A 15,195-nucleotide genomic window follows, 5' to 3' on the forward strand; every position below is an offset into this window, starting at 1 on the left:
CAGTGCTGCACTCTCCCAAGTGCACCACGGGCTCGGCCCTGCCTCTCCCTTTTTAAAATAAATATTTGTATGTACATGCTTACATGTGTATACATACATATATGTACTATGTATATATATTATATTATTATGCATATGCATGTATATATTTCCCCTATAATTTTAGCACTGTTATATACTCTCATATAAAGAAAGTTAACAAAATAGATTACTCTGTGTATTATTAGCCAGTGGGCTTTAATGTATAATACTAAAATATCAAGAAACTTAGCAAAATGAATGCTCAAATGAATTCAGCCACTTCTGATATAGGATTGTCTTATCCATTGTGGTTTATTTTCTGTCCTTTATTTGGTATTCTGAAAAAGGTAACCAAAATTTTTATTTATGTAAAATGGGGCAATTGATATTACTGGATATACCAAACACTAAGTACAAGTCTTTGTAAAATTGACCATGTTGACACAGGTCAAAGAGTAACAGGAAAGTAGGGATTGTCAATCTTTTTTGACATTGGTATTATCATCACTAATATCCCCTGTGTCTTAGGGGATTGAATATATGATAGTTGGAAGTAATTTTTAAGTAAAGGCATTCCAACAGTCAAGGTTCAAATAGATAATCAAACCAGCAGAAAATACATATTAAGAGATTTATTGCAAGAAATGACCTACACAATTGTATGGGTTGGCTAGGCAAGTTCGAAATCAAGATGACAGGCCATCAGGAATGGTTGACTGGAACTCTAGCACAAAAGCCGAAGGTGAAATTTCTCTTACAGAGAAACTTTAGCTCTGGTCTTATAGCCTTTCAATAGATTGAATAATATCTATTCTCATGATCTAGGATCATCTCCTTCTTACTTATCATCAACTGATTACAGTCTTTCATGACATCTATATAATGACTTTACAACAACACCTAGATAGCATTTGATTGAATAACTAGAGTCTGTAGCCCAGCCAAATTGAAACATAAAACTAGCTATGACAAGCATATTGTTATTTCATGAAAGTTGAAGCAAATGAAAGAGAGAATTCAGAAAATGTTTACCTATGGATATCTACTCTCTTCCTCCTCCTTATTAATAAAAATATAGCAACATGGATAAACTTAGAGAAAATTATGTTAAGGAAAACAAACTAGGCACAGAAAGAGAATTACCACATGCCCTCACTCATAAGTAGGAGCTAATAAATAAACAAATAAATAAAAAAACAAAGAAAGAAATAAAGGTACAACAATCACAATAATATGTTGAACTCTCAAAAGGAGAGAACAAAAGTGAGGTTACCAGAGGTGGGAAAGGGGGAGGGGAAGGGGTAAGGGAAGAATTGGTAAAAAGACATGAAAAATGATTACATTGTGCAATGTTGAGTATAGCAATTATCCCGATTTGAGAACCATATATTGCACATGGGTATGTACCCCTCAGATATGTACAATCTATTATGTTTCAATTAAAAAACAAAAAAAACAAAACAAAAATCAAGAAGATCTAAAAAGCTGTATTGGAAAATAAAACCCTACAAATGTAAAAAGTTTATAATTCTGGAGATTACAAAATTGAATTGAATTAAAGAAATAAATGCATTGAATTGTTGAATTAAAGAAAGTCAATATTCACCCATTAATGTATAAACTTATCCCAAAGCTACCAATACACAAATACAAGGGAAAAAAAGCTAGAACCTTTTGCATTACCCATGAGATTATAAACCATGAACAACTACGACAAGGCTGTGATTCAAATTAGAAAGAAAAAATTCTTGTCAAGCCCAGATCTTGGCACTCTGGACACTATTTCGTATTGCACTACAGTACAATGGTGCATGGGATGATTCTCCCCTATTTTCTTTTCTTTAACTAGTTTTAAGTTCTGGGGTTTCAAACTGTATCCCTGTGATATTTACCTTCTTTTCAGAAACTTTACCGCGAGGGCTGGGATGAGATGAAGATGAGCTGTGATGTGCGCCTGGACGCCATTCCCATCCAGGCTGCCAAGGCCTCCAGGGAGATTGCAAGTGACGTGAGTGTGGCCTTTTTAACTTCCCATTAATGTAAGCAAATGCCCTCAGTGCAAGGGGACGTGCTGTGANCCACTTCTGTGGTTGAGCTGGCAGGGCTGGGGCTGGAGCAGGCAGAGGGCCCCTCACAGGGAAATTAAGGGAAGTGCTGCAGAATCCGCCCAGGCCACAGTGGACACAGCTGTGGAAAGTGGTTCTCCATGGGTGTGGAGGGTCCACGGGGGCTGAAGAACCAGGGGGCACCCAGTGGCCCACCTGGCCACGACCCTGGGTGCTCATGGTCAGCAGTGCCTTATGGCCAGTGGGCCACAGGGGACCAAAGACTTTCACAAGTTCTGGGGAAGCACTTACCAAGCTATGCAGCAATAAATCCTGGGGCTTGGGGGCCGGCCCGGTGGCGCACTGGATAGTGCGCCGCTTGGGAAGCGCGGCGGCGCTCCCGTCCGAGGGTTCGGATCCCACGTACAGACGGGCTCCCGCTCACTGGCTGAGCGAGGCGCGGGAGCAACACCGAGGCTTGCGATCCCGTTGCCGGTCCCCGGTCCGGTACGGGGGCAACACTGAGGGTTGACATCCGTTGCCGGACACGGAAAAAAGACAAAAAAAAAAAATAATAAAAAACCGTTGCCGGTCCCCGGTCCGGTACGGGGGCAACACTGAGGGTTGCGATCCGTTGCCGGACACGGAAAAAAGACAAAAAAAAAAAAAATAATAATAATAATAATAATAAATAAATAAATAAATCCTGGGGCTTGTTCGTAAATATGCACTGACTTGTCAGAAGACTGGTCAGATGTGAGGGGAAAACACCCTGTCAGAAAGAGGCCACGTGGAGTAGAGGTCTCACCCTGGGGGAAATTGAGGCAATGCAGGAAAAGGAGATCGTAAGCAAACTCTAGCTGGTGTGACACTTTCATCCACCAGAATCCTCCCTGAGAATTCTTCCACAGGTTTTCCATAAGAAGGGAACAAGAGACCACAGCTCCAGAGGGTTCTGCAGCATCCCTTCTGCAGGGACGAGGAAGACCTGCCCACCAGAGCGCCCAGGATCTTGGGCATCCTAGAGTTGCCAGGTGGATAGTGGCTGAGCAGTCCCGTGGTTACAAAGAAGGCAGGGGTCAGAACAAGTGGACCAATGGCCTACGTGGACCCGCTGTCCCCATATTTTGGTCTCCAGCCCAGGCCTGGGCAGTGGACCTCAGGCACCTCCTGTCCATCCCCACCTGCACTTGTAGAAAGCCCCTTCTCACACCTGTCCCGTGTTCTCCTTTGCCCCATGGCGCAATGTGAGTGCATCTCAAGGTCTTGGGCACAAAACCCATCCAGAGGAGTGTGGTCCCACCCATCTGTGTCTCTGCATGCCAACTCTGAGTCATCCCGCATCCCCAGCTGTGTCTTTAGGACACCCAGACCTCCCTGTGATGTCCCTCCTCTCCATCAGAGTCTTTAGGACACTGCGACCTCTCTGAATCAAACCTATTCCCATCCGTGCCTGCTCAGACCTACTTCCTTCATGAGGAACCTCCTGAATTCACCCCAACCTCGTGAAACCTTACTTTCCTCAATTTCTCCACTGTGGAAACATCCTTTTCTGAACCCCATCATCAGATACAAATCCTGACAGCCTGAATCACTGATAATTTTGTTGTGTGTTTGGTCCTTGACTATCTTAAAGGAGTCCAGAGATTAAATTTGCTAGTCCCTGGTCAGAACAGAAGTAAGAAATTAAGCACCTTCTTCTCTCACAGCAAGAATCCAGAACCCACCGGGCCTTCTTACTGCTGTCACAGTCCAAGCTGAACAGAAAAGGACAGACCTCACTCAGCCCAGGCCAAACTGAGAAGTGGGTGGGCCCCCTGCTCAGCAGGACAGTGATGGAACCCAAGATGCCTCATAAAGCCATGTTTCTAGCATCCAGGGAAACGCCCCACGGCCAGCTGGGGGGAGGGGCATGCATGTAAGGAAGGGGGGAAGGGAAGGGGGGAGGGGATAAGCGGTAGGGAGGGGAGGAAGAGTGTGGAGCCCACCCAGGTGGGACACTCCAGTGCAGGACCTGCAGGAGCCCCAGGTGGGACCTGAATGCGGAACCGCCTCTCACCACTCGTACTTGAACTCACTTTACGTGGTCCTGAGTTTTGACTGGAAAACTTCTTACTGAAAACCTTTAACGAGAAAGTCATCAGCTGGTGGCCCTCCCTGACCTCCAGTTTCAACAGCTCATGGTGACTGAGGCATTTTTGTTCATTAATTTTTTTTAATTGAAACAGTGGATTATACATATCTGTGGGGTAGGGCATAGAATATCAATATTTTGATATTCTCTAATAGGGATAATTAGTATATTCAACATCATGCAATTTAATCATTTTTGTGGCTCTTTACTGATTTCTCACTATGCGCCCCCCCCACCCCTGGTGGCCTTAGTTCTGTTCTCTCCTTTTGAAAGATCAATGAATTATTCTGATTGTTGTGATCTTTTCTTTTTTAATTTGCTTTTTTAGCTCCCACTTACAAATGAAGACATGTGGTATTTCTCTTTTCTGTGCCTGGCTTATTTTACTTAACATAATTTTCTCTAAATTCATCCATTTTGCTGCAAATGACAGAATTTCATTTCTTTTTATAGCTGAGTAGTATTCCATTGTGTATATATACATTTTCCTTATCCAGTCATCCATCTATCGATGGAGGTTTAGGTTGGTTCCATATAGTGGCTATTGTAAACAGAGCTGTGATAATCATGGGAATGCAGGTATCCCTTCAACGTAATGATTTCCATTCCTCTGGTATACACTCAGCAGTGGAATTGCTGGATCATATGGCAGTTCTATATGTAGTTGTTTGAGAAACCTCCGTACTGTTTTCCATAATGGCTGCACTAACTTACAGTCCCACCAACAGTATAGAAGGGCTCCCCTGTCTCTGCATCCTTGCCAGTATTTGCTATTCTCTGTCTTTTTGATACTGGCTGTCTAATTGGGGTGAAATAATATCTCAATGTGGTTTTGATTTGCATTTCTCTGATGCCAAGTGGTGTTGAGCATTTTTTCATGTGTCTTGTTGGCTGTATGTTGGCCTTGATTTCGTTGATGTGGTGCATCACATTTATTGATTTGAGTTCCTTGTACATTCTGGATATTAATCCCTTGTCAGATATATAGTTTGCAAATAATTTCTCCCATTCTGTGGGTTGTGTGTTTGCTCTGTTAATTATTTCTTTTGCTGTGAAGATTTTTAGTTTGATATAACCCTATTCGTTAATTTTTTCCTCTGTTGCCTGTGCTTTTGGGGTCTTACTCAGTCTTTGCCCAGTTCTCCTTCCTGAAGTGTTTCCCCTGTGTTTTCTTTTATTAGTTTTATAGTTTCCTTTGATTTAAGCCTTATATAAGCCTTTAATCCATTTTGAGTTGAATTGGGTACATGGCAAAAGAGGTATGGGTCTAGATTCACTCTTCTACAGATGATAATTCTGTTTTGCCAGCACCATTTATTGAAGAGGCATCTTTTTCCCAATGTATGCTCCTGTTGCCCTTGTCAAAGATCAGTTGGCACTAAGTACGTGGGTTGATTTCTGGGTTTTCTATTCTGCTCCACTGCTCCAAGTGTCTGTTTTTAAGCCAGTATCATGCTGTTTTGGTTACTATATGATGGAGTTTGGATGTGTTGTCACCTCCAAAACTCATGTGCAAATTTGATCCCCAACGTGGCAGTGCTGGAAACTCATTGAGCCATGGGGGCAGATCCCTCATGAATGGATTAATGCTCTCCCTGGGGGAGGGGGGATTAATGAGTGAGTTCTCACTCTATTAGTTCCTGCGAGAGCTTGTTGCTTCAAAAGACCCTGGCACCTTCTCTCTCTCTCTTCCTTCCGCTCGCCATGTGATCTGCTCCTGCCCACCTATTAGTTCCTGCGAGAGCTTGTTGCTTAAAAAGACCCTGGCACCTTCTCTCTCTCTCTTCCTTCCGCTCGCCATGTGATCTGCTCCTGCCCACCAGCTGCCTGCCACTTTCCACCATGAGTAGAAGCAGCCTGAGGCCTGTGCCAGATGCAGCTGTCCCAGAATTGTAAGCCAAATAAACCTCTTTTCCTTATAAATTACCCACTCTCGGATATTTCTGTTACAGCAACACAAAATGGACTAAAACAGAAAATTGGTACCAAGGAGTGGGGTGTTGCTAAACGGATACTTGAAAATGTGGATGCAGCTTTGGAACCGGGTAATGGGCAAAGGTTGGAGGAGTTTGGAGGACTCAGAAGAAGAGAAAAAGATGAAGGAAAGTTTGGAATGTCTTAGAGACTTATGTAGTGGCGAGCAGAATGCTGATAGAAATGCGGACAGTAAAGACCATGTGGATGATGAGGTCTCAGATAGAAATGAGGGACTTATTGGGAATTGGACAATAGATCACCCTTGCTACACCATAGCAAGGAATTTGGCTGCACTGTGTCCATGCCCTTGGACTTTGTGGAAGTTGGAACTTAAGAGTTGTGAACCAGAGCATTTGGCCAAAGAAATTTCTAAGCAGCAAAGCATTGAGGAAGCTGCATGGTTGCTTTTAAGAGCCTACTGTGAGTTATGGCAGCAAAATCTTGATGTAAAGCTGGAATTTAAAAGGGAAGCAGAGCAAAAAGGTTTGGAAAATTTGCAGCCTGGCCATGCAGTAAAGAAGCGGAGAGCTGGCGAACAATGCAAGGGTGAAACTGATAAACTGTTTGCTAAAGACATTACCTTGGTGGTGAGGCAGCCAGATGCTAAGAACCAGGACAATGGAAAAAATGCCCTAAAGGCATTTGAGAAGTCTGGAAGGGTGCCCCGCCCATCACAGGCCCTGAGGCCTAGAAGGACTGAGTTGTCCTGGAGGACAGACCTGGGGCACAGCTGCCCTCAGGAACCTGCTCCCTGCATCCCAGCTGCTCCAGCTGGGGCAGCCCCAAGTGTGGTTCGTGCAGCAGCCCTGGAGAGTAGAGTCCCCGAAACCTCAGTGGCATCCACATTGTGTTAAGTCTGCAGGCCAGCAGGAGGTGAGAGCAGTGGAAGCGTGGAAGCCTCCACCCAGATTCCAGAGCATGTATGGAAAAGCCTAGGGACCTAGGCAGAGACCTGCCACAAGGGCGGAGCCACTGCAGAGGCCATCTACTAGAGCAATACTGAGCAGGAAAGTGGGGTTGGAGCCCGTAGAGAGAGCCCCCACCAGGGAAATATCTAGTAGAGCCAAGGCAGCAGGGCTGCCTCCAGGACCCAGGAACTGCAGAGCCATTGGTAGTGTGCAACGCCAGCCTGGAAAAGCTGCAGGCACCAGCGTGGCCCACTGGGCTGTGTCTGGCAGAGCTGTGGGAACAAGTCTGCTTGATGCTTTGGGGGCCCAGATGCCCAACTGTGCCCAGGATGTAGGACTTAGAGTCAAAGAACATTATTTTGGAGCTTTAAGACAATGTCTGCCCTGCTGGGTTTCGGACTTGTTTGGGGCCAGTTTTTCCTTTCTTCTGGCCTATTCCTCCCTTTTGGAATGGGAATGTGTACCCAATGTCTTTTCCACCATTGTATCTTGGCAGTAGGTAAATTTGGTTTTGACTTTTACAGGTTCATAGTTGGAAGGACTTCTGCTTTTGGTCTCAGAGGAAACTTTGGACTTTGTGTTGCTTTGTGTTGCTTTGCCCCCCAAGATTTGTCACCCCACTTCCCCTGGGTGATGGAGATGCAAAGGATTACTCAAAGCCCATCTCTTCTGAGCAGTGAGAAGCCCTGAAGTGGCTACCTTCCCTGGGACCCTCCAGCAAGAGGCAACCCTTCCTTGGGAAATTAATCCTGAATTGGGGTTCTCTTCCTGCATTTATTTTCCAGACCAGGAAGTTATAGGAAGAGAACATAGGTGGTGTTATAAGTTTAACAGTATAGGCTGGTAACTTTCAGTGAAACAAGCCAGATGACATTCCAGTAAGGCAATTAACAAAAGCTTGATCTTAGCAAACATTCCTTCTTACAGTAACTTCTTAGTATCTTTACATAACAATCAGTAACTAGTCTGTCCTTGAGCCAGCAACCTTGTTGTGCCATAAATCTTTATCTTACACCAGAGATTTATAGCCTGAGGAAAATTTCCAGTGCTCTGCAAGGTCAATATTTGAAATGGCAAGACTTTGGAAAACCAGGCCCTGTGCAGTACATACGCTTTTTAGTATATTCCACAACTTTGGACTATTAAGTTGGTGCTGGAAAAAGCTAAGACTTTTGGGACTGTTGGGATAGAATGATTGTATTTTGTATGCGAGAGTGACATGAGTTTTGGGGGTCCAGGGGTGGAATGATGGAGTTTGGATGTGTTGTACCCTCCAAAACTCATGTGGAAATTTGATCTCCAATGTGGCAGTGTTGGAAACTGATTGAGTCATGGGGGCAGATCCCTCATAAATGGATTAATGTTCTCCCTGGGGCAGGGGGGATTAATGAGTGAGTTCTCTCTGTTAGTTCCCACAAGAGTTGATTGTTTATAGGACCCTGGCACCTCCTCTCTCTCTCTCTCTTGCTTCCTTTCTGTCTTGCTTCCTCTCTCCATGTGACCTGCTTGTACCCACCAGCTGCTGCCACTTTCTGCCATGAGTAGAAGCAGCCTGAGGCTCATGCCAGATGCAGCTGTCCCAGAGTCATAAACCAAATAAACCTCTTTTCCTTATAAATTACCCAGGCTCAGGTCTGTTATAGCAACACAAAACAGACTAAAATACTATAGCTTTGTAGTAAAATTTGAAGTCAGATAGTGTTATGCCTCCAGCTTTATTTTTTTGCTCAGGATTGATTTGGCTATTTGCAGTCTTTTGTTGTTTCATATGAATGTTAGGATTGTTTTCTCTATTTTGGTGAAGGATGTCACTGGTATTTTGACGGGGATTGCATTGAATCTGTAGATCACTTTGGGTAGCATGGATATTTTCACAATATTAATTTGTCCAATCCAAGAGCATGAAATATCTTTCTATCTTTTTGTGTCCTCTTTAATTCATTTCAGCAGTGATTCATAGTTCTTGTTGTAGAATTTTTCACCTCCTTGGTTAAATTTATTCCCAGGTATTTTATTCTTTTTTGGTGACTATTGTACATGGGTTTGCTTTCTTGATTTCTCTGCTAGTTCTTTACTTGAGTATAAAAATGCTACTGATTTCTGCATGTTGGTTTTGTATCCTGCAACTTTACTGAAATCATGTATCAGTTCTAATAGTTTTTTGTGGAGTGTTTAGATTTTTCTATATAGAGGATCATGCCATCTGCAAAAAGGAACAGTTTGACTTTGTCTTTTCCAATCTGGATGCCCTTTATTTCTGTTTCTTGTTTGATTGCTCTGGCTAGTACTTCCAATACTATGTTAAATAGGAGTGGTGTGAGTGGGCATCCTTGACTTGTTCCTGTTCTTAAGTGAAAAACTTTCAGCTTTTCCACATTTAGGATGATATTGGTGGTAGGTTTGTCATATATTGATTTTATTGTTCTGAAATACTTTCCTCCTATATGTAATTTGCTGAGAGTTTTTATCATGAAGGGATGTTGAATTTTGTCAAATGCTTTTTATGCATCTGTTGAGATAATCATATAGTGTTTATCCTTGATTTTGTTGATGTGGTGTATAATATTTATTGACTTGTGTATGTTGAACCACCCCTGCATCCTGGGATGAATCCCACTTGACAATGGTGTATAATATTTTTATGTTGCTGCATTCTGTTTGCTGAGGATTTCTGCATCTATGTTCATCAGCAAAACTGGCTTGCAGCTTTCTTTTTTTGTTGTATCTTTGTCTGGTTTTGCTATCAGGGTGATGCTAGTCTCATAGAATGAGTTTGGGAGAATGGCCTCTGTTTCAATTTTTTGGAATAGTTTGAAGATAATTGGCATTAACTCCTTTTTAAAGATTTGGTAGAATTCAACAGTAAAGCCATCCAGTCCTGGGCTTTTCTTTGTTGGGAGACTGCTGGTTACTGCTTCAACACCATTGCTTGTTATTGGTCTGTTCAGGTTTTCAAGGTCTTCTTGGTTCAGTCTTGGTAGCTTGTATGTGTCCAGAAATTTATCCATTTCCTCCAAGTTTTCAAATTTGGTGGCATATAGTTGTATATACTAGCCTGTAATGATTGTATTTCTGTGGTATCAGTTGTAATGTCTCTTTTTTCAATTCTGATTTTTGTTATTTAGGTCTTCTCTCTTCTTTTCTTGTGAGCCTAACTAATGGTTTGTTGATTTTGCTTATCTTCTCAAAACACCAACTTTTGTTTCATTGATCTTTTGTATCTTTTGGAGAATTTTTTGGTCTCTATTTCATTTAGTCTTGCTCTGATCTTCATTATTTCCCTCCATCTTCTAATTTTGGCATTGCATTGTTCTTGTTTCTCCAGTTCTTTGAGGTGTAGTGTTGTTTATTTGAAATCTTTTTATTCTTCTGATGTAAGCATTTATTTCTATAAACTTCCCTCTTAGTACTGCTTTTGCAGTATCCCACATGTTTTGGTATGATGTGTCTTTATTTGCTTTAGTTTCAAGACTTTTTTTGATTTCCTGTTCAATTTCTTCTTGTACCCATAGGTCATTCAGAAGCATGTTGCTTAATTTCCAAATTTTGTATAGTTTTCAAATTTTGCCTGTTACTGACTTCCAGTTTTAATCCATTGTGGTCTGAAAAGATACTTGAAATGATTTCAATTTTTAAGCATTGATTTTCAATTTTTAAACACTGAGATTTGATTTGTGACCTAACATGTGGTCTATCCTGTAGAATGTTCCATGTGCTGATGAGAAGAATGTATATTCTGTAGTTGTTGGATCAAATGTTCTGCAGGTATCTGCCAGATCTAATTGGTCTAAAGTGTAGTTTAAATTCTGTGTTTCTCTGTTGATTTTTTCCCTAGATGACCTGTCCAGTACTGACAGAGGGGTGTTCCGGTCCCTGACTATTTTTGTACTGGGGTCTGTCTCCGTCTTTAGGTCCTTGCTTTACATATCTGGGTGCTCCAATGTTAGTTGTGTATATACTTATGATTTCCAATGTTAGTTGTGTATATACTTATGATTGTTATGTCTTCTTGCTGGATAGATCCCTTTATCAGTATATAATGGCCTTCACTGTCTCTTTTTATTGTGTTTGTTTGGTTTAAAGTCTGTTTTATCCAATATAAGAATAGCTACCCCTGCTCGTTTTTGCTGTGGTATATCTTTTTCCATCTCTTCACTCTTAGTCTGTGTGTGTCTTTACAGGTGAGGTGAGCCTCTTGTAGACAGCATATAGTTGGGTCTAGCTTTTTAATCCAATCAGTCTGTGTCTTTGAGTGGGGAATTTAATCCATTTACATTTAGGGTTGTTATTGAAAGGTACTGTTTTATCCCTGGCATTTTATCTATTTTTGTTTGGATGTTTTAAATATCTTTAGTTCCTTTCTTCCCCTTTACTGTTTGCCTTTGGTGTCTGTTGGTTTTTTAAGATGTTAAGATATAGTTCCTTTCTTTCTATTTTGCATTTTTGTTCTACCACTGAGTTACGTTCTTTCTTGTGTATTCAAGGTGGTGATTATCATCTTTTGGATTTCAGATGTAGGACTCCCTTAGGGATTTCTTGTAGGGCTGGTCACGTGGTGATGAATTCTGCAGTTTTTCTTTGTCTGAGAAATACACAATTTCTCCTTCACTTCTGAAGCCTATAGTATTCTTGTAGTTTTTTCCTTTTAGTATTTTGAATATATTATCCCATTCTCTTCCAGCCCGTAGAGTTTCTGCTGAGACATCTGCTGTTACTCTGACAGGGGCTCTCTTATATGTGACTTGATGCTTTTCTCTTGCTGCTTTTAGATTCTCTTTCAGCTTTGCCAGTTTGACTATGTCTCTAGATTGAATTTGGGTAGCTTTGAGCCTCCTGGATCTGAAGGTCCACATCTCTCCCTATATCTGGGAAGTTGTCCACTATTAGTTCATTAAATATGTCTCCAATGTCTTTTTCCTTTCTCCTCCCCTGCTGGAATACCCATGATTCAGCTGTTTGTGTGCTTAAGGTTGTGTCCAACTCTCTTAGATTTTCTTCATTTTTTAAAATTCTTTTTTCTTTTTCTCTTTTGTCTGCCAGATTATTTTGAAAAGACTGTCTTCAAGATTAGAAATTCTTTTGCTTGCTCTACCCTGCTGCTTAAGCTCTTGGTTTTTTTTTTTTATTATTATTCTGTTGAATGAATCCTTCCATTCTAGAAGTTCTGCTACATTCTTTTTAAAGGTATTTATCTTTGTAAATTTTCTTCTCCTTATCCTGGAAAGTTCTTCTCATTTCATTGGGTCATCTGAGTCTTCTTGTATCTCATTGAGTTTCCTTAAGATTGTTGCTGGGAATTCCTTTTCAGCCATTTCAAGGGTCTCCTGCTTCGTGGGGTCTGGTACTTGAGAATTATTGTACTCCTTTGGTAATGTCATATTTCTTTTTTTTTTTGCATATTTCTAGTATCTGTGTGTTGATGTCTGGTTACCTGGTAGAGTAGATGCTTCTTCTATTACTCTGCGGTGGGTTTTGTGGAGACTTCCTCCTGTAGATGTGTTTTATATTGACCATGTGGGGTGTTTCAGTTCTGGTTCTGGGTAGACACAGCAGTATAATCTCCATGTGGGTACTTTGGCCATATTCCATGTTGGAGTTCCATGTGAGTGCCTCTGTGGCATAGGCACTGGGGCACTTTGTAATTCCTTGCTGAAGTTAGTGCCACTGTGTTGGTTCACTGATGACATGAGCAAGCTCTTGAGTTCTTGGGAGAAGCACCTGGGTGCCCTGTTGCTCTTTGGCTCAGATGAGTGACCCTGGGTGGGCTTGTTGTTACCCTAGCTCAAGTCCCATTATGGTGCACTCTAATGGGTACACTCGGGTATACTGGAGCTCCTTAGTTTGAATGGGTGACCCTGAGCAGGGCTTCTTTCTCATCTTTCCTTCAGGCAGAAGCTCCTTCTGGGTTCTTTCTTCCCCAGGTTAGGAAATAGGTTGTTGGTTGTTGGGAATTTTCTTCCTTACTCTATCTGGCTATCCTGGTTTCTGCCTTCTCTGGGGGTTTTGCATGTGTCTCTCCCCAGGTCAAGGCAGTTGGGTGGGCTATGCACATACCTCCCACCCCCAGGTGCACTACTGTGGGGGCAGCATAGTGCCCCCTGTGGGCTGGGCCACTGGGTTGCAGGTCTGTGCTTGCTTACCTCTTGGGCTCCACTGGTGACCGTCCTTGTGTCAATGCATTTGTCAGCAGGCTGCCTGCACAGTGGTGGTGGCTGCTGCAGTAACAGTGGCTGCTGCTCTGACAGTTGGCCACCCTTGTGGTGGTGGTTGCTGTGGCAGACCACCCACATGGCAGTGGTGTCAGTGCCAGCAGGAAGCTGCCTATGTGAGGACACTCCACACTCCTGCCAGCTGTCAGTGGGTCTGCCCTCAGCTCTAGAGGTCCCATGCTCCTGCTAGCTGGCTGAGGCATCGATCCCAACTTTTCTCATCATACTTGACCCCATTGGCTCTGTTTGCTACAGAAGTTGAGACTCCTGTGCTTTGTGCGGGTCATGGCACCTCTGGCCCAGACCCAGGGAGTTTGAGGCACAGACATGACACTTGAGCCTGCCCACTTTGCAGGCTTCCCCCTGGTGGCCATGAAAGGAGATGAGTCCAGAGCCAAAGATGGCTCAATCATGTTTCCTAACATTTTAACACTCCATGATAAGAAAGTGTTTTCCAAGGAAGTGTTTTGCCAAGGAAGAGTTTTCTGAAAATAGCCAGCCAATCTATTAATAACATCCTCCCACCTTCCCCTGTGGCCATCTCCCCTCGGTGTGTCAAATTTTAAGATCAAGAGACTTCTGGTTCCTGTGTGTGGGGTCCAAGGAGCCCTGCCAGAACGCCCCAGCCCCAAAACAGGACGATTGCTGATGCCACTTTTGGCAGTGGAGATGGTAGATATTCGGGAAGCGTTCCTTTTCCATCAGCAGCAGTCCACTTTGGCACCAACCACCACCCAGAGGAAACTATTTGCAGCTAGGGCTATCCTGCTGGCCAAAGGCTGTCGCATCTGACTCTGCTGCCTGGAGCCTGTGGAGGACAGGGTTTCACCACTAACAGGCAGCTTGGCTGTGTCAGGGTGTCCATGAGGCACATGACTAAGTGACACCAGCAGGTTGCTGAGGTCACTGGGCTGGGCAGGGGTTGGTGTCATGTGGAGGGAAGGGGAAGGGAAGGCACACATGGCATGACATGGTGCCAATGATGGCAGGCTGCACTGGCCAGGATGGCTGCTTCTAAACAGTGTCCTGGGGTGGCGTGGGGAGCTTGGAGAGCCCCCAGCTCCTATCTGATGCTGCTGGACCATCAAGGTGACAGTGGGTCTCAGGACAAATGTCCTCTCATCATAGCCTGGTGTGGCTGAGGGTCTCTCCCTCGCTGTGATCACAGCCTTCCTCCCGCTCAGGGTTTGAATTGAACACAGTCCTGACCCAACATCAACATCCTTAATGAAAATCCGCATTTCCAAATGTTTTCTTGAACTCGGGTGATCAGCCTTTCTACACCAAGCTCTGTGTTAGTATCCCCCAACAGTTGAGGGCAACGTAGCCCCAATGCTGCTTCTCCCTCTCTGACGATTTTGAGGTGAACACCTCCTGCACACACCCTTAGTCCATTTGTGCTGCTATAAGAAAATACCTAAGACTGAGCAGTTTATAAAGAACAGAAATTTATTTCTCACAATTGTGGAAGCTGCGAAGTCCAGAATCAAGGCACTGGCAGGTTTGGTGTCTGGTCTCTGCAGAAGAGAAGTGCTAGGTCCTCACACGGCAGAAGGTGGAAGCCAAAAGTGAGCCCAACGCTGCACCTACTCTCTATTATAAGGGCTTTCATCCCATTTACAAGATGCGGCCTCATGGCCTAACCACCTCTCAAAGGCCCCAGCTCTAATGCCATCACACCGGATATTAGTTTCAACATCTGAATTTTGAAGACACATTCAAACCACATCCCATACCCACCCAGCCCCACCTCCCCCCAACCCTGCAACTGCTCATACCCATGCATGGTCCAACAGATGAAGGGCCTGTGAAGCGACCCTTGTGCCTCTTGTCACCCTCCACACTGAGGAAGCTTTTCAGAGCATGAACCAGCACAAGACTGAAACCGGGGGGGGGGGGGG

General features: G+C 43.5%; 1 protein-coding gene across 1 annotated transcript in view; it reads right to left on the reverse strand.

Annotated features, from left to right (window-relative positions):
* The window catches only part of ZDHHC11B (zinc finger, DHHC-type containing 11B), a 47,422-nt gene extending 45,032 nt beyond the window's left edge, over positions 1–2,390 (reverse strand). Inside the window, exon 1 of the mRNA XM_008576985.1 lies at positions 2,379–2,390. The gene's annotated coding sequence lies outside the window, so the exon portion shown is untranslated. The remainder of the gene's footprint in view (positions 1–2,378) is intronic.
* Positions 2,391–15,195: the final 12,805 nt, after the last annotated feature.

Source organism: Galeopterus variegatus, unplaced genomic scaffold (assembly GCF_000696425.1).
Source record: "Galeopterus variegatus unplaced genomic scaffold, G_variegatus-3.0.2 Scaffold1437, whole genome shotgun sequence".
Lineage (NCBI taxonomy): Eukaryota > Metazoa > Chordata > Mammalia > Dermoptera > Cynocephalidae > Galeopterus > Galeopterus variegatus.